We start from the raw sequence: 19,520 nt of genomic DNA on the forward strand, positions 1-19,520 counted from the left end.
TGCCTTGTGGTGAGATGCAGTGAAAGCTGAACAGAGGGGTTTGTACTTGATCTCAGAGAGGCAGCAGGAGCTGCTGGAGCTCCGTGAGCCGGGGAATGCTGTCGTGGGAGCTGTGCTTCAGGAGTGTCTGGTAGCTGCGTGCTGGATGGACCGAAGATGCAAGAGGCCAACCAGAGTTTGGACCAGATTTGTTGTCGAGGCAGCAGGCGTTTGTTAATATGTGCTAGGCACAAGCTGCTGCTCTGGAGGATTAGGCCTGAGGTGAGGTCATTGGATTTATCCAAAGATCAGTGATTAACTGGAGAGGGCAGTTTCATAGAACAGTGAATTTGGAAGCAGGATTTCAAAACATCGAGAAATGGACAAGACAGGAAACAGATCATCTAGAAAGATGACTTTTATAGGAATTTGATTATGAAAGGGAGAAAAGATATGGATGAAAAATTGAGGAGATGGTGGGATCAAGAGAAGGGTTATTTATTCGTCTTAAGTTTGGGGAGTACCTGGATACAGGGGTGTGCTGCAGCCAGCTTGAACTGACTCGACCGATTGTTAAATTTTCCTTTTAAGCATTTACTTCTGGGAAATCAGCAAATGCTGTAGGTCAGGGCTTGATTTATTGTTTTGTTGATTATCTAGACTTAAGAAAGTGAACTGGAGAAGGGAATGGCAAACCCCTCCAGCATATTTGCCAAGAAAGTCCCATGGACAGTGTGGCCCATGGTGGCATGAAGAGTCAGACGTGGCTGAATGATGGAAGAACAAGAAGAAGGAAGTGATGGAGATGCTCAAAGAGAAATACTCCTTGAGGCAGCTAGAAGATTTGAGGTCAAGTTCAGAAGTAGATTTGTTTTAAAGGAAAAGGAACAGCTTTTTGTTAGAGATTAGGGCAAAGACAAGTAGGGGAGGATGGTGAAAAGTGGAGGTGTAAAATGGGAGAAGAGGAAGTTCATGCTACGTGGTTTCTATTTCCTTGAGGCAGTTAGGTGGCAAAGTGGATAGTGTTGAACCTGGAGTCAAGAAGGCTTGAGTTCAAATCCACCCTTAAACAATTAGTGACTTGCCCAAGGTCACACATCTAGGAAGTGTCTAAGGCTTGATTTAAACTCATGTCTTCCTTACTCCAGGTCCAGTGCTCTGTCCACTGTGTTACCTAGCTGCCCCCAGGAGAACAGAGAACGGTTTTAGTTGGAGTGGGACAGAGGCAGAGAATCTGCTACAGCCCCTAGAGTACCTGGCTACCTGCACTGCCTTTATTTTGGCCCTGTGAGGTTGGCCTTGGTTTGCCCTGCTCACCTCCATCTTTATTGTTGTGGCCGAGTGTTTCATCTTGCCAAGCTCCTTTTGGATCTCTAAGCCAGGTATCCAGGGGGCTCACCCTCTCACCTTTGTCACCTAAAAGATCAAGTACACACATCTACCTGCCAGGATGCTTCTAATTGGTCCATTAATAAAAGCACCATTAATGACTTCTCTTTGGGTCTGGCCATTTAGCCCATTTCCAGTTGACCTAATCAATGAGCCACATCTTTCAATCTCTTCTACAATGAAAGTGTGAGAAATCTTATCCCACTTCAGAAAAGGGGTCTATTAAAGAAACAATATCTGGCTTAGATAGAACTACAAGTTAATTCTACCAGATATTCAAAGAGCAGGGAATATCTGTACTATAAAATTGTTCTCAGTAGTTTAGAAAGTGCATAGTATTGAATGTTTTTAAAGATGATACCGATTCTCAAACCAGGGAGAAATAATGTAGAGAAAGAATTGTAAACCAGTCTGACTAATTAATATTGATTTTAAAAGTCTAAAATATTAACAACTAGACTGTAGCAATATATCTCAAATGTTTACTTTGGCCAAGTCAGATTTACACCCGGGATCTGAGGATAGTTCAACATTAGAAGACAATTAGTATAATTACGCAGACTACAAAAAATGCATGACTATCAATAGAGAAAAACCCTTTGAAAAGTACATTATTGCTTCAATTAGTGCTTACTGCTGTACCAGTCATTCTACCTAGGGGTTTATGGTACTAGAGGAAATAATAAAATTCACCTGGCGGAACGAAAGATCTAGGCCCTCAAGGGAAATAATGGGGTAAGGGGCAGCTAGGTGGTGCAGTAGATAGAGCACCGGCCCTGAAGTCAGGAGGACGTGAGTTCCAGTCCAGGCTCAGATCAAACACTTGACACTTACTAGCTGTGTGACCTTGGGCAAGCCACTTAACCCTAATTGCCTAAAAAAACCAAAACAAAACAACTCCCCCCCAAAAAAAGAAATAATGGGTAAAAGTCAGAATTTAAGGGGGGGTTAATGTTGCCAGATCACATACCGTAAAGTGGTGGTGTCACAGTCAAATAGAAATGGAGTGCCTACTATGTGCCAGGCACTGTGCTAAGTGCTTTACAAATATGATTCCAAATATTTCTCCTAATCTTATGTCAACCAGAAATTAATATCTACGTTGCATTATATTTTTATTTTGTTAAACATCTCCCAGTTTCATTTTCATCCGGTTCTAGCAGAAGGAGTTTTTCAGGCAGTGAGTTTGCCACCTCTGCTATCAAGCAGTAATTACCCGAGCTATTTGGTACTAGTTCAAAGAGTAGGAAAGTGGGTCTGGGCTCTTGGGCTGATTGTGTCTCGGACCAGCCGGTTCGTTGGCTTCTAAGTCCTGCTTGTCTGGCCTGAACAACTTTTCTGTTACGAGACTGGCTGACTGCTTTAGCCACCTGCCATCAAAGTTTTGGCATGTTGCTTAATTTGTTATTCTTTTTATTAAAGTATTTCTTATTTCTATAATTTGTTCTTTGACTCATTCGTTATTGTGGATGTCATTGTTTTGGTCAACACCCAGTGCTTGTGCGTGTGTGTGTATACATATTTACATATATAATTACATTGTGATAAGCAAGACCTACATTCTAACCACTGGACTGGTACTGGTGATCTGCTGTGATAGAGGGAATTTCTGCCCTGGGTCTATACCACCGGTGTCAAGCACATGGCTGCAGCACTCCCCAGTGTAGCCTGAACCAGATGAACATATAATTGGAAAATATGGAACACAAGAATGCCACAGGACCTAGACAATGTTAATGTGTGGTTTTCGCAGTCAATTTGTGGCCCCCATTTCTATTTGAGTTGGACACTGCTGCTTTACACCAATGAAATCAGTTCTGATGCAATATTTGTAAGTGTACTGAAAAAGATGTTGGATAACTCCCCGTTTTTACATGTATTTATGATTTCTCTGTGCTAGCGCATGTTCAGTTTTTGGTAAAGGTGTACCAGGTGATAAGAAATACTTATTTTTAAAATATTCCTTTTCAAAAGTAGCCATAAGTCTTTCAAATCTAATTTTAAAAAATCTATTCTGCCATTTTCCTTCTTGTTTGATTTTTAGTTAGACTTCTCAAGTTCTGAAAGAGGAATATGGAAATACCCTATCATTCTGTGTTGCTTTTAATATCTTTTTGTAATTTGGTTACTTTTTCTTTGACTCCTTAGAAGCTATGCCAGTTAATACGTAAACATTTAGTAATGGCATTGTTGTCTGTGGTGCCTTTATAGGTGATCTGGTCTTGCTGTTTACATTTTTTGGCATTGCCACTTTTTATTATTGCCTTATCTGAAATAGAGATCGCAATTAAAAAAAAAAAGAATCACCTAAATCATAGTACATTCTCTTCCAGTCTGTCCTTTTCATTCAACGTCTTAAATGTTTATTGTATGAAGCAAGTTGGTTGGCTTTGGGTTGTTGTTGTTTGTTAATCCATTCTTCTACTGTCTTCTATTTGTTGAGGAGTTTAATCTAGTCACATTTAAGGCTGTGATTAAGCTTGTATTTGCTCAGTAATTCATTTGCATTGACCTTTTTTCCTTTCTCCCCTCTTCTATCTCTTTTAAATGCACACTTCATCCCTGGGATTTGTTTTCCTTACACGATCTTAGTTCCTAACATAGATGGCCCCTGACTTTTTCCTCTCACCCCTCGACTTCCTTGAATTTACATTTATTATTACTTTTTCTTCCATTCCATTCAATTTTTGGTAGCCCACATTTGCTGCATCTCTGAAACTTTCACCCTTGTAGACTTGGACAGTGAAGAGCCTCAGCGTCATGCCACATGAAAACCAGTTGAAAAAAAAAATTCAGGATCTTCGACTCAAGAAGATTAGACTGAAGGGTGGAGTGTCGTCCATCGCTTGTATTTGGAAGCCGTCGTGTAGAAGAGGTGTTTGGCTTGCTCTGCCATCAAAAATTGGGATGGGTTCTATTGGGAAGGAGCGGGTTCCTCCTTCCTGGAGGCCTTCCCATGAATGTTGGCTAGATTAGCACTTTTGAGTAGGACAGGAAGAGGTGATTTAGGAAGGGGCCGTTCTTGTGATGCTCTGACTTTGTGTTCATGCTGGTCATGGTACTTGGAATAGATAAGCACATGTTCAAGATAAACAATCGTCCCTCGGTTTAGTATTTAATTCAGTACAATCGAGTTTGGGAATTATTTGTTGAGCATGTACCACTGTGCTAGGCTCTAAGCACGCCCAGGTGGATATGACTGCTCTCCTGGAATGTATAATCCATTGGAGGGGAAGTGAGAGACATCCATACAAAGGTATGGTCCAAGGAAGAAAGTGTTCAATCCAAAGGCAAACAGTGCAAGTGTGAGAATTCTGTCGGGGAGGGGGCATTTTAGCTGGAGGATGGCAGAGTAGGGAAGAGGTAATGCTTGGCTTCGAGGAAACAATGTGTGGTGGATAGTTCCATTCTAAACACAAGTGGGGCCGGTAGACAGGACAGACAGTGTTTGTGCCTACTCCTGAAATGTCCACTTTCATTTTTCCCTGTCCTTGATTTTCAAAGGGGCTGGCATGCTGGTCAAAGCAGGGACATTCAGGAGTGCACCTAGCCTGTTCCCCTTACAAGGACTGACTAAGGTCCACAGGGGCCTCCCTCCATGTTATCTGCCCCGGCAGGGTTTTGCTTGACCCTCCCAGGGGAAATTTTCAAATGAGCTTGTATTTATTTTGTCTATATTAGTAGATGCATATATTATGTCTTCCCATAGAATATGAAGGGGGGTGTGTGTGTGTGTGTGTGCGCATATGTGTACGTGTGTGATTTTTGTCTTTTATGCCCGGGGAATTTCTGTGATCCCAGGGAACCTCCTCTCAAATTGCTTCTAACTTTCTGGCCTGTTGTTTTCACTTACTTTTATCCTCTGGCCTTCTTTTAGCCACCTAAGCTACTGCCTTTATTTTGGGGGTATTGGAAAATACCCATGTGTATTTTTACCAGGACCAAGATCTAGACCCAAAAGGGGACTCTGATTAGACCAATACAGTGATTCTACCAGACCAGGGCCATTGAACCAGACCAGGACTGTGTAAGCAGTGGTAAAACCAGAAATCAGTGTCAAACCAGGCAAAGTCCCAGGACTTTGAATCAGATTGGGGACTTACTGGCTCAGATATCTGGTACTTAGAAGCGTACCAGAACCCTCCCAAGGGCCAATCCTGGGGCCTCGAGCCAGACCTCTGGGGGAATAAGTATACTTGCTGAGATCAGGCTGGCCCAAAGGTTAGGTGCCCTGAATGGCATACATTCACGTGGACAGCAGGCATGCCTTTGGGGTTGCATGTGACGTTGGGATGCCTTGGAGACAGAAGGGTTTCCACTATAAAGAAACATTCAGCAGGTCAGTTGGCTTCTGCTGAAGGAAGTGGCTGTCATAAAGGCTCCTGGCCACTCTGGAGAGGATCCTCTCTGTGCTTGAGGGAATGCACCTGCGGACCAGGCAGCCTTAGATCTTCCCATCTCTCTCACTCTCTTTCAGACTACCAGCTCCCAACCCTCCTCTCTGAATTTTAGCTCTGAGAGTGCTGCTCCTTAGCCCCAGTGAGGAGTGCTGAAGACAAAAGGGGTCTCCAAGACATTTAGTCTGGACTTGGGGCAGGCCCAAACGACCTCGAAGGTTTGCCTGACTCTCTGTGCCTTGCCATGATGGGACTTGGGCCCACAAATACCGCTCAAGTGGCTTGCCAGGCGTGCTCTATTTGCCCCAAACCTAAGGTCTGCAAACCCTTATCACTGCCAGGCAAATTCCACTTCCCTGATGGCCCTTTCTGCACCTGGCAGATGGCCTTCATCCAGTTCCCTCCGACTTCTAGATACAAGTAAGTTCTGTATGTTTTCCCAGTGGGTGGATGCCTTCCCATGCCAAGAGGCCATGGCCATCCCTATGTCCAAACTTGTCCTAGAAAGAATGTTCCCTGCTTGGTTTGCTCCGGAAAATTCATGGTGAGACGGGGACCCATTTTACCAGGAAGGTTGTTTCTGCCCTCTAGGCTCTCTGGCCCATTTTGCAGCACCTCCATCATGCCTGTCACCCCCAGCATTCCGGCCTAGTGAAGCGTTTAAGTAGGGGTAATAAAAGCCCAGCTGTCTGGGTTCTCTGATGACTTTGGTATCCCATGGCCCAGAGTGCTGCCTCTGGTCCTCCTCGATCCACTGGCTGCCCCTTTGGGAAACAAACTGAGTCGACCCCGTGGTTTATCGGAGAGCTCTCCTTGTGTCTGACCAGGATGGAGAAGCAGCTGAAACCTGTGGCAGACAGCTCTGCCAAGGTTCTGGACGACAACTCCACCCTTTATCAGGTTCTTTGACCTTATCCTCTTTGTCCTCTCGCCCTCTCTGTCCTACTTGTGTGATCGCTCCTTGACCTCCCTCACTCTATGAACTCTTTTTTTTTTTTTTTTTTTTGGTGAGGCAATTGGGGTTAAGTGACTTACCTAGGGTTACACAGCTAGTAAGTGTCAAGTGTCTGAGACTAGGTTTGAACACAGGCCTCCTGACTCCAGGGCTTGTGCTCTATTCACTGTGATACCTAGCTGCCCCCACTCTATGAACTCTTGGCCACCATGCGACCCGACTGCACTCTTGGTCTCCAAAGTTATTGCCTTGGTATTCTGTCTCTTGCTGGCCGGCCTTGGGGTGGCACTGTGGCGGTGGTCATTGTAATGTTTCTGAATGGCGGGCTGTCTCTCACCCACGCGAGCCAGTCTTATGGGCCGTAGCCACAGTGGCCAACTGGTCCACTTGCTGGCTCTGCACCTGCCACAACCACTCTGCCCTTGAGCCTACCCTCCTCACCAGCCCTGTAGGATTGCAGATTGGGCCCATATGGTGCCCCGCCCCCAAGCCTTTCTCTCCTCCGTTGTTTATGTTTCTTACCTCTGCTGTGTCAGCAACCTCAGTGGGATCACCACCATCTGGGGGTCGCCCTGGCCCCATCTGCAATAGTTTCTACTAACCCTTCCCTCTGCATCCCTTCTGATCATCTGTGTAGCATCCAGGACATTGGGAGCTTACCCCTTTCCTTGGCAATCATACCCCAATGTGGATGGAGGAGATTGGCAAAGCCCCCTAACTCTACCCTTTGCCCTTGTTTCTCTGGTAACTTCAGTCCACCCAATTGTCCCCATGGTACAGGGACCCCCGATAATCAGACTGGGAAGGGTGATCTGCTTTTCTACTTGCCCGGAGAACCTTGGGGTTGTGTCTGCACTATTGGGAGGCTCATAACCTGTTTCCCTTAATTGCTTCTGCCCTGACTGCCCTTATAATGACTCTGCTGACAACTGTCTTCACTGCCCTTGTGTGCAGATACAATGCCAAGGGAAATTGGTCTGTGTGCAGTGGTCCTGCCCACAGCCTGTCTTTCCTCTGTGGCACTCACCTGCACCAGGCCTCTCCACCTCAGTGGCCTGGCCACATTTCCAAGCCTCCCCCTTGGCACCCGCTTTCCCCACTGGCAGCACTGATCTAACCCTTGGGTGGAATGCAGCCGCTGGGCTTGGACCGGGTTTCACATGCTAACCTTGGGGTTGGTGTCCTGGAGCTCGAAAACTGTCCTGGCCTACTCCTTTACTAAGACCACCGAGGCCCCTGAGGCCTTAAACAGGCAGGTGAGGCTGAGCTGCAGAACTGCTGTGCCCTTAACACCACGTCAGTGGTCCAGGGAAGAGTGTGTGCCTTACTTGGGGAAGGATGCTACTTTCACATCAATGATCCTGGTCGGTTTAGAAAGCCTCAAAGCTAAGTCAGCTCCTTGATGCTAACCTACAGGGGATTCTGGGATTTCTTCAGCTGGCTCCCTGGAGGATGGGGCAGGGTTTTCTGCCCCCGGCTACAAGAGCTTTTTCTGCTACTTGTCTGCTTCGAGACTTAGGATGAAGGTCACTAGCAGCATGTGGAACTACTTACAGTCTCTATTGGTCAGTGGCAGCAGTCAGTCACTGCCTTGACCAAAGGGGGGCATGCCAAAGCTTCTCACTCTGCCATCCTTCTGTCCGTGGCCTCTTTTTACAACCTTCAGGTGACTCAGGCTTGGGCCCGCCTGGTGAACGGCCTTCCTGTGCTGGCTAGAGGTGACTAAAAGCACTCCACTCCCCAGCACGGGGGCTGCTATGTTCCCTCCCCTCTGGCGGCTACACGCCCCAAACCTCGCATCTCTGTCAATGGCAGTTTGGCTGGTCCATCTACCTTCCCAGTCACCCCTCCTGAGTGTCCACACCCCCGCTGTGACTAGCCTCTCTGGTCACTCCAGCCCCTCGAGCCGTGCAGTGGCCCAAACGACATTTCCTTCACCTTGAATACATCTGTTGCTTCACTACTTTATGAGTGGTTATTGCAGGATGACAAATTAATGGACAGCAGCAACAATGTTTTATTGGGTTAACATGTGCTCATGCAATACAATAGTACAGCAAAAGACATGAATTCAAGTCATGACGACAGAACAATGTGCTGTACATTCTTCATATATATAAGCGAAGCCAGTATAAACTTGTTACATCTTTTAAACGCATCAATAAAACAAAAATAAAATATAATAATAAAAAAAAAACAATTCAAGGATACAACCAGAAAGAGAAAATTATCTGTGACTCAAAAAAAATCTTCCTTTAAAAGAAATACAAACAAAAAACATTTTCCAAAGTGGGAAGGCAAAATCTGCTTCTGAAACAGAGACTGAACACAGAGGGGGGAGTTTTGTGAGAAGCTTTCTTTATAAGCTAAAAAAAACAGTTTTCTCGGACTGGGAGTGCTTGCCTGAAGCAACACCCATGTAAATTAAAAGGGCTGGTGAGAAGATTTGGCCTCAGAATTCAGCATCACCAAAACTGTCTGGGAAAAATGCTCACTCCAAAGTTTCTCACAAAAAAAGCTGTGACAGTCGTACAAATATGAAATGTCAACCAGGTTCTTAGTAGAAGACAATTTCTACTTAGACACCTTTTAAAGTCAGTAGAAGTACAAATAACCCCAAGCAACGGGCACTACAGAACTGAAGGCCAGAGCGCTGAATGGCATCCAGTAAAAGTCTAAGGCAATTTGGGCTAACCAGGTGCAGTCTGGCTACCCCGTTCAGAAAACAAGAGCGGGCCCAGAGCAACCGGCTGCTGAACCACGGCAGCGCGGAGAAAAAGGGGTCCAGGCTTTCAGAAAACTGCCCCCAGTGCAAACCCGGTCGCCAGCCTTCCGTGAGTGATGCTCCTACGGATGAGTGTGGACCCCTCCCCAAACCGCTCTGAGCGCCCACCACCTGGGCTGGCCAGTCAGGAGAGGCAGCTCGCCCACCCTGGCCTCCCCCTACGTGGTGCCCTGCTCTGCCCCCCGAGTGGATCCGACTGCCCCCGCCTGGGCCAGCGGCTACAAGGAGCATTCCTCGTCCGTGACTGCCCAGGGAGGGCGCCTTGAGCCGGACACGGCCGGGAGCGCGGGCCTTTTCTCATTCTGTCGCAGTGTGTCTGCCCCCGCGTCCTGGATCTGCGACCCCCACGGACACCGGACGTTCCCCGACTTCCAAGGCAGAAATCCTGTGATCGTGGCTAACCCATGGGGAGCCCGTCATCTCGGGGTGGGCCGGGAAGGGAGGAGGGCTGCCCTGAAGACGTGCGGTCCCCCGGCTCGCGGTCTACACCGGCATCTCTGCAGCCCGACCCGCCCCGAGACGTGTGAACCCCCACGGGCGGCCGATCCTGCTTGTCAATAACGCTGACGTCACCAGCACGTGCAGCAAAGCCCCTCCCACCCGGCGCACCCTGCGCGCTCCCCCTCCTCCAGGAAGCCTTCCCCCACCCCCTTCACTCCGGTGGCTGCCCAGCGCAGGGCTTGCTTCGCACGGATGGCTTTCTCCCCGAGGGCAGGAACCGTGGGGGCTGAGCACAGGGCCTGCACACAGTAGGGCTACCTCCATGAATGCTTCATGGTTGACTAACGGATAATCCAAATAAAGTGTTTTGCAGCCCTTCAGTACAGAAAATTAGCCGCTTCCTCACTTGGGGTGGGGTGGGGCATGCTTGACCACGCCCACAGGCTGCTGGGGCCCCGCCCACAGGCTCTCCCGCCCCTCTGCCGGCGAGCGGCACAGCCGGGAAGTGCGCATGTGCACACGCTCCCTCAGGACTACACTTCCCAGGATCCTTTGAGCGGCGGCCGCTCCGGGTTCTGGAGCCTCTTTCCCGGGATTCTCGCTCGCCGCCCCGCGGCCTCCGCAACCTGAAACCCCCTCCCCCCCAACCCTCACCCCCCCCCCGCTTTCCGGCTAGGGGGAGCAGTTTCGGGCGGAGCTTGCCGCGCACGCGCAGAGCGCCGGGGCGACTTGGCCTGCTTCAGGGGCCCGGCTGGAGCGTGAGGGGCTGGGCGGGCGGGGCCGAACCTGTGCCCGACTTCCCCGGGTAGGCGGCGCGCGTGCGCAGTGTCCCGGGGCCAGGGGGGCGAGCTGTGTGTCCCTTTCTCCCCTGTTTGTGGCCTGGGCCCTTTTGCTCTTGGGGATGTTTTTGCTGTGACCCCAGGTGCTCCCAGGACCCGAAGCCAGAGCTTGGGGGATGAGGGGGAGGCTCAGCCCTCGTCCAGGCAGCCTTAACCCTCCATCAGCTGTATTTCCCTCCGATCCCGGCTAGACTGTAAGCTCCTCGAGGGCAGACACTGCCTTGTGTCCCAGCGCCTGGCATACAGTAGGGGCTCAATGCTTGCGGGCGCCCGGGAGGTGGCTGGGGCCCTCCCAGCCTGACTTGTCGGCCTCCCCTTTCCCGCGGCCCCACCCTGGGGCAGCCCCTTCAGTGGAGGCTGGCCTCCCGAGGAGGGGACCCCTGCTTTATCCGCCCCTGGTAAAGAGACGCTTGAAATGCGGAAGGGAGAGGGACGGCCGTGGAGTGTGAACGTGGAGGCCTTTTAACGCGGTACGCAACACGCACCTCCAGGAGGAAGCACCCGTCCACGGACACTTCACCTGGGCAGCTGGTGCCTAGGAGGAAGCACCCATCCACGAACACTTCACCTGGGCAGCTGGTGCCTAGGAGGAAGCACCCGTCCATGGACACTTCACCGTGTCTGCCTCAGCCGGCTGTCCTACAGGCACCTCCCCCACCTTTCTGATGTGCTGCTACTTCCATCTGTCATCCCCAGAGCCTGCTAGGCAGGTGCAGGTGGAGGCCCCAGGAGGCCTTCGAGTGGCCAGCTGGGTGAGGGTGGCGGTGCTCCATCCCAGCCCAGAGCCCCTTCCCATGCAGCCTCCTGAGAGTAACCCTACCATGCGTGTGTGTGTGTGTATGTGTGTGTGTGTACGTGCGTGTGCGTGTGTCCTTCTTGTTGGCCGTGTCATGCTGGAGCAGCTACTGGGCCGAGCAGCCCTGCCCCAGCTGCCCAGTGGCTGGCATCCTTGGGCCCGGCTGCAGTGGGCTGGGGTCTGGTGGGTGCCCTGAGCTGCCCCTGTTCACTGGCTGAGGCCCAGGGACTGAGCCCCTACCTCTGAGCTGAGCAGCTGGGCCACACTCCTGGCTGCCAAAGACAGCCTTGTTCCTCATGTTCCCCGGAGCTGGGAGGGGAGTGTATTGTTGGTCTTCATTAAAGGACAAGCTGACCGAGGCACAGAGGGGCTGGTGGAGCAGGGGGCTCTTGCTGGGATGGGCTGTTCAGCTGTTTTTCAGGCGGGCCTGACTCTTCAGGACCCCATTTTGGGGTTTTCTTGGCAAAGGTACTAGAGTGGTTTGCCTTTTCCTCACCCAGCTCATTTTGCTGATGAGGAAACTTAGCCAAGCAGGGGTAAGTGACTTGCCCAAGGTCACACAGCTGGGCAGTGTTGGAGGCCAGATTTGAACTCAGGAAGAGGAATCTTTCTGACTCCGCGCCTGGTGCTCTGTGCCCTGTGGCACCACCCAGCTGCCCCTTGCTGTAATTACGGTGGCAGACTTGGGGTCTCAGACCTTTCCCTCCTGGACTGCCCATTGACCTTTTTGTGGTCGAGGGGTCCCAGGCACCCCATATGCAGCATGGGCATGGGGTGAGTTGGGGATCAGCGGGCAGCACTGAACTCCTGTGTCACTTTTTTCTCTTAGCTCTGTCTTCTCGAGACTCTGCCCTTCCCCAGGAAAGACATGGCAGAGGAGAAAATGAATTCTGGGCTCCTACTAGCCCAGTCCCCAATGAGTCAGAGTGCTTCTCTGTCCTGAAATAGGATCTCATTTCCCAAATGAGGAAACTGAGGCCCAGATAGGTCAAGTGACTTTCCCTAGGTCACACAGGTTAGTAATGGCAAAGCCAGGAGGCAAGGCCAGATCCTTTGACTGTAGTTCAGGGCTCTTTTCTCAGAACTCTTCTGCCTTTGTGGGACTGTGGGGAGCAGCCAAGGTCAAAGACGAGGCAAACACATTTGTCCACCCTCTATCTAATAAATGAGGTCCCTGGCCGTGTTGGTTGCCCTCCCTGGGGAGTTCTCTGGCTTTTCGATACCCTTCCTATGCTGTGGTGCTCAGAACTGAAGGTAACCAATGGGAAACTTGTGGTGTTAGAGTTTAAAGAAAACCCAAAAGAACCAAACCCAAAGGAGATTGGTTTGAAACCAATAAAAATATAAACTACTGAAATGTAAGTTGAGGTTAGTAGTCAGGAAAAAATAGACTGTTAACCAAAGAGGGAATTTGAGTCATTCCTCCTTGAGAAATCAAAAGTGAACAGGGCTTTTGACATGCAAGCCCTTCAAATGGCAGAATCATGGGACACGTGAAATGAGAAAGATAGTTGGCAAGGCTGGGCAGTGCAGTCAGCCCCGACCTACTTCTTGGTTGCACACAACTGGATCTCATTCCACAGCTGTGACTGTGGAGACTGCAAAGAAAGGGCGTGTGTGAGGAATCTTCATGGGGGTCGGGGCTGCAGTCGTGCTCTTTGGCCTCACCACCTGCCCTTGGGAAGCAGAGAATCTTTGACTGGGATGAGGAGGCATTGAGCAGAAGGGCAGAGCCATTCTGCTTCTTCCTTCGTGAATTAAAATGTCACAGGGATGTATATGTTCCCCAGGTGGTCATTCACAAGGTGGCATGAGGAAAGGCGGCAGAGATGAGATTCATAACTGCACCAATGGTCAGACTAGGAGAAGGAGAAGGAAGAGGGGAAGAAACGAGGCCCTGCTTTTCTTTAAGATCATGGAAAGAAAGACTAAGGTCTTAGGTTTAGACCTGGGAGGCACCTTCTTCTAATCCATCCCTTTCATTTTACAGATGAGGAAGGTGAGGTGTGCTGAAGTTAAATGACTTGTCCACAATCTTACAAGTAGCGAGTGGCAACATTTGGATTTGAACCCAGGTCTTTGGACTATGTTGTTACTGCTGTTTTCTCTGTACCATTGCTGCCTCTCCTGTAATCTCAAAAATTGTCAGTTCAATTTCTGAAGGGCTGTAGAAGGGGAAATAAGGGAGGGGATGAATAAATTTGGGATCTGGTGGTACAGATGAATGCTCTCAAGAAAACAGGTGGAATGGTTGAGTAGCTGGCCCACAGGGAGAGTTCTGTGCCTTGCTCTTGCTACAGAAAAACAGGCTAGGAAGAAAAAGGGAGTATAACCATAAAGGTAAGCTCAAGAAATCTGGATTGGGTCAGCGCAATGGAAGGGAGAAGGGGAAAGAATGTGAGGAGATTTGGGGTTCAGACTTTGGGAAAAGTCCTGTAGGAACTTAATGCTTAATTTAATGAAAAAAAATCACGATCTTAATTATAATCTTAAATGTGAATGGATTAAATCTTTCAGCAAAATGGAAGAGTGCAGAATAGACAAAAGAAATTCCTACAATTTGTTGCATGTAAGAAATATGTTAAAGAAATAGAAACTGAGTGGCTGAATCAAAATTTCTCATGTTTCATATGTTGAAAGAAATAACCTCAATACTTCCAATTATGATTCTGGGTAAGGCAAAAGTAAAAATTGATATTGTCAGTTTTCTGACAGTCAGTAAGCATGTATTAAGCGCTTGCTCCATGCCAGGCATTATACTAGGTGCTGGGGATAAAAAGAGGCAAAAGACAGTCCCTACCCTCAAGGAGCTCACAGTCCAGTGGGAGGTGACACCATATAAATACATATGCACGTACAAACCATTTTGTTGTTTAGTCGGTCAGTTGTGTCTGACTCTTTGTGACCCCATTTGGGGTTTTCTTGGCAAAGATACTGGAGTGGTTTGCCATCTAGCTCATTTTACAGATGAGGAAACTGAGGCAAACAGGATTGAGTGACTTGCCCAGGGTCACACAGCTAGTAAGTGTCTGAGGCCAGATTTGAACTCAGGTTCCCCTGGCTTCAGGGCCAGCACTCTATTCACTGTGCCACCTAGCTGTCCCCCATACAAGCTATTGACAGGACAAATAAGAAATAAGTAATCGAATGAAGGCGCTGGAATTGAGAGGGGTTAGGAGTGGCTTGCTGTAGACAGTCACATAAGAAGGATAATTACCAAAACATGAGAACATCAGTTACCTCTCTAAATAGAGGCCAATATACACGTTTATGTGCTTGATAAATACCTATGAGCACTTAGAAGAAAACACCATATTGACCGAGGAGGGACAAAGTTGTGCCCTGGAGTCTTGGGGCTGGAAATACTGAAGAAGCATCCTGGGTGCAGTGCCAGGCTTTTGAGTCCATTGTGAAGTCATGGCTGATTCACGTGCTGCACAGAAAGAGAATCGACCCAAGCAGAATTGGTCAGCCAGCAGGCATTTATTAAGCGGCTGCCCTGTGCCAGGCTCTGTGCTAAGTGCTGTGGATACAGAGAAAGCCCAAAATGGCCCTAGCCCTCAAGGAGCTCCTATTGTAATGGGGAAGGAGGGGATGTAAATAACGTGGTAGGTGGAAGATATCTACGGAAGGAAGGCATCGGCCAAGTGGGGAGGGGAGGAACGCCAGGACAGACTTCTTACATAAGGGAGATTTTGGCCTGAGATATGAAGGAAGTCACAGAAATGTAAGAGGCAGAGTCCAGGCATGGGAATGGCCGGCGTGCAGGCTCCGTGGCAGGAGCTTTCAGTGGGCCCCTGTCAATGGCTTGGAGAGTTTGTGGAGGGAGGAAGGGGCCGGGTTATGAAGGGCCTTACAGTGCTAAACCTCGCCCCAGAGGTACATGACTGCTCATTGGTCATGAGGTGATGTGGCAGGGATCAAAACCAGCAAAGAACAGCAGGGAAGGGCAACCAGGGGATCCCTGAGTCACCACCATCTGCAGAGGATCTACGGTATCCAGGAGGAGAAAAGGGTCGGCTGTGAAGAAGGATGGGGATTGAGACAAAGCCCTGGATTGTGAATGAAGAGACAGTTGGTAACTTTGGGGAAGGCTGTTTTGGATGAACAGTGAAGTCAGAAGCCAGACTGCAAAGAGTTAAGAGAGTGAGAAGAAAGGACACAGTGGCACCAGGTGGAGATGTCTTTCTCAAGGGATTTGGCCAAGAAGGGGAGGAGAGATACCAGATGATAGCTAATGGGGATGGATGGATCAAGTGAAGGTCATTTTAGGTGGAGGATATTTGTCAAAATGGAGGGCATGTTAGTAGGCAATTAGATAGGAGGCAGTAGACAAGGAGATATTGAAGATAATGAAGAGAGTGGGGGTCATATTGAAGATAAGGGAGAGGATAGGGTCAGTCTGCTGGAAGAGTCAAGGGGTCAAGGGTGATCGCTGAGTGGTTTTCTTTGGGAAGGAGAAGGGCCACCTCTTCATGTGAGGCTGGAGTTCCAGAGGACATAGAAGGGGCAATCTGGCTGAATGAGGTCAGATGAGAAGGAGGGGGGCTCTCAGCAAAGGGCTCCCCATTTTTCAGTGAAGTAGGAGGGAGAGTATTTGGCTGAGATGGTTGGGGAAATGGAGTGCGGGGGGAGGCTTGAAGAGAGATGAGAACTATTGAATCAGCCCTTTCAGAGAGTGGGATTGTGACTAGATGAGGAAGAAATGAGTCAGCAAGCATTTCTTAAGTGCCTGCCATGTGCCAGGCCCTGAACCACCCACTGGGGATACAAAGAAGGGCATAAGCAGTCCCTGACCTCAGGGAGCTCACTGTCTGATGAGAGAGACAACACGGAGGGGAAAATAAAACAAAGACTCTGTACGAATGAGACCTTGCCAGGGTAACTTGGAGGTTACCTCAGAAGGAAGATACATTGAGGTGGATTTGCAGAAGGAAGGATCCTAGCTGGGACTTGAAACCAAGGAAGCCAGGGAAAGGGGCAGCATTTAAGACATGGGGACAGCCACAGGAAAGGCACTGATGAAGAGGACAGAGTGATTTGTGCAAGTGGCCAATGTCACTGCTTTCGGTCAGTCAGTCAACAAACATTTATTAAGCACCTGCTATATGCCAGGTGAAAAGCTAAGCACTGGAGATATGAAGAAAGGTAAAAGACAGTCCCAGGAGCTCATTGTCATCTACAGGGAGAGATAATATGCAAATAGCTATTTGCAAACAGTGTATAGACAGCATGAATTGAATATAATGAATGGAGGGAGGGCCATTGGGAAAAGCTTCCTATAGGTGGTGAGATTTTAGGTGGGACCTGAAGGAGGCCAGGAGGAGGAGGAGGAGGTGAGGAGGGATGAGTCAGGAGATAGAGTGCCTTGGGAGGCCAGTGTCAAAAGTCAATAAATAGCACTGCTTCTAGATCCAAGGCTCTGTGTGAAGGCAGCCGTGCAAGGTGTCAGAAGAGTGGATGGGGCTGCCAGGCTGAAGGACTTGAGTGCAAATCAGTCAATCATTAAGTATTTACCAAGTGTCCAGCATTGTGCTAAACTCTGGAAAAAGAAAAAAAAAAAAAGACAGCTCCTGCCCTTGAGGAACTCACTTTGTTCTGGAGGTGATTGGGACATACTGGTGTTTATTGAGTAGGGTGATGGAGGCTTTATGATGGCCATGCCGGATAAGGAGGAGGTGTGTGATATGGTCAGACCTGTGCTTTAGGAAAATCACTTTGGCAGCTGGAGGATGGCTTGCAGTGAGGAGACACTTGAGGCAGGCAGACTTCCCTTCCCCCCACCCCAGCTGCTATGGCAATATTGCAGGCATGAAGTGTCCAGGATGGCTCCTAGTTTGGGAGCCTGAGGGACTGGGAAGATGGCGGTATCCTTAACAGTAATAAGGAAGAGTGGAAGGAGGGCAGGTAAGGGCTGGCTAAGAAGATTGTTTAGAGATGGTAATGGTATCTATGGGAACAATGAGATCTGTAAGTAAAGTAGAGGGAGAAGAAAAGGGGGCCCCATTGGACAGTGATTGTTATTGGGTGTGACCAACAGAAGAGACTGAGAATGACTGACCAGTAGGAGGAGAAGCAGGAGCGAGGGGTCAAGAAGAGAGTGACAGAGGTGTCAGAGGCTGCAGAGAGGTCAAGGACAATGGAGATTGAGAAGAGAACAGTAACTTTGGAGAGTGCAGTTTGGGTTGGGTGGTGAGGGTGGAAGCCAGAGTGTAGAGAGTTAAAAAGAGCATGAGAGGAGAGGAAGTGTTGGGACACCTATGGTAGATAGCCATGGCCTTCTCAAGGCATTTAGCCACAAGGCAGGGAAGATATGAGATGATAGTCAGGGTATTGCAAGGATTAAGCGAGAGTGTTTTGAGGATGAGGAGATGTGGGAATGTTTGTAGTTCAGAGGGGGGGATCTTGCGGCCTCGAGGCCACATGTGGCCTTCTTGGTCCTAGGGTAGAGCCCTTTGACTGAACCCAAGTTTTATGGAACAAAGCCTTTGGTTTTTTTTTAATAATTAATTTATTTTTAGTTTTCAACATTCTTCCATAAGATTTTGTTTTAAATTTCTTCCTCTCTCCTCCCCGACTCTACTTAAATTAAGCATATTTTCCCATTAGTCATGATGTAAAGAACAATTAGAACTAATGGGAGGAACCACAAGAATGAAGCAATAGAACAAAACAACAAAGGAAAAGGAGAGCAAATAGTCTGCTTCCGTCTGCATTCAGACTCCAGAGTTCTTTCTCTAGATATGGATAGCATTTTCCATCACGAGGCCTTTGGAGATGTCTTAGATCCTTGCGTTGCTGAGAAGAGCCAAGTCTATCAAAGTCAGTCATCCCATAATGTTGCTATTACTGTGTACGATGTTCTCCGGGTTCTGCTCACTTCACTCAGCATCAGTTCATGTAAGTCCAAGTTTTTTTGAATTCTGCCCGTTCATCATTTCTTATAGCACAGTAGTATTCCATTACATTCATATACCACAACTTATTCAGCCATTCCCCAATGGATGGGCATTCTCTCAATTTCCAATTCTTTGCCACCACAATAAGAGCTGCTATAAATATTTTTGTACATGGGGGAACTTTCCCCATTTTTATGATCTCTTTGGGATACAGACCTAGCAGTGGTATTACTGAGTCAAAGGGTATGCATAGTTCCAAGTTGTTCTCCAGAATGGTTGGATCAGTTCACAACTCCACCTGCAGTGCATTCGTGTTCCAGTTTTCCTCCATCTTCTCCAACATTTATCATTTTCCTGTTTTGACATGTTGGCCAGTCTGATAGATGTGATGTGGTACTTCAAAGTCATTTTGATTTGCATTTCTCTAATCAATAATGATTTAGAACATTTTTTTCATATGACTATAGATAGCTTTAATTTCTTCATCTGGAAACTGTTCATATCCTTTGACCATTTATTAATTGAGGAATGACTTGTATTATAAATTTGACTCAGTTCTCTATATATTTTAGAAATGAGGCCTTTATCAGAGACACTGGTTGTAAAAATTCTTTCCCAGTTTTCTACTTCTCTCCTAATCTTGGCTGCATTGGCTTTGTTTGTGCAAAACATTTTTCAATTTAATGTAATCAAAATTATCCATTTTGCATTTCATAATGTTCTCTATCTCTTGTATGGTCATAAATTCTTCCCTTCTCCATAGATCAGACAGGCAAACTATTCCTTGCTCTCCTAGTTTGCTTATAGTATTAGTCTTTATATCTAAATCTTGTACCCATTTTGACTTTATCTTGGTACAGGGTGTAAGGTGTTGGTCTGTGCCCAATTTCTGCCATACTATTTTCCATTTTTTCCAGCAGTTTTGGTTAAATAGTGATTTCTTATCACAGAAGCTGGAGTCTTTGGATTTATCAAATAGTAGATTAGTATAGTCATTGACTGTTGTGTCTTGCATACCTAGCCTATTCCACTGATCCACC

This window comes from Vombatus ursinus, unplaced genomic scaffold (assembly GCF_900497805.2).
Source record: "Vombatus ursinus unplaced genomic scaffold, bare-nosed wombat genome assembly UNPS02014159.1, whole genome shotgun sequence".
NCBI lineage: Eukaryota > Metazoa > Chordata > Mammalia > Diprotodontia > Vombatidae > Vombatus > Vombatus ursinus.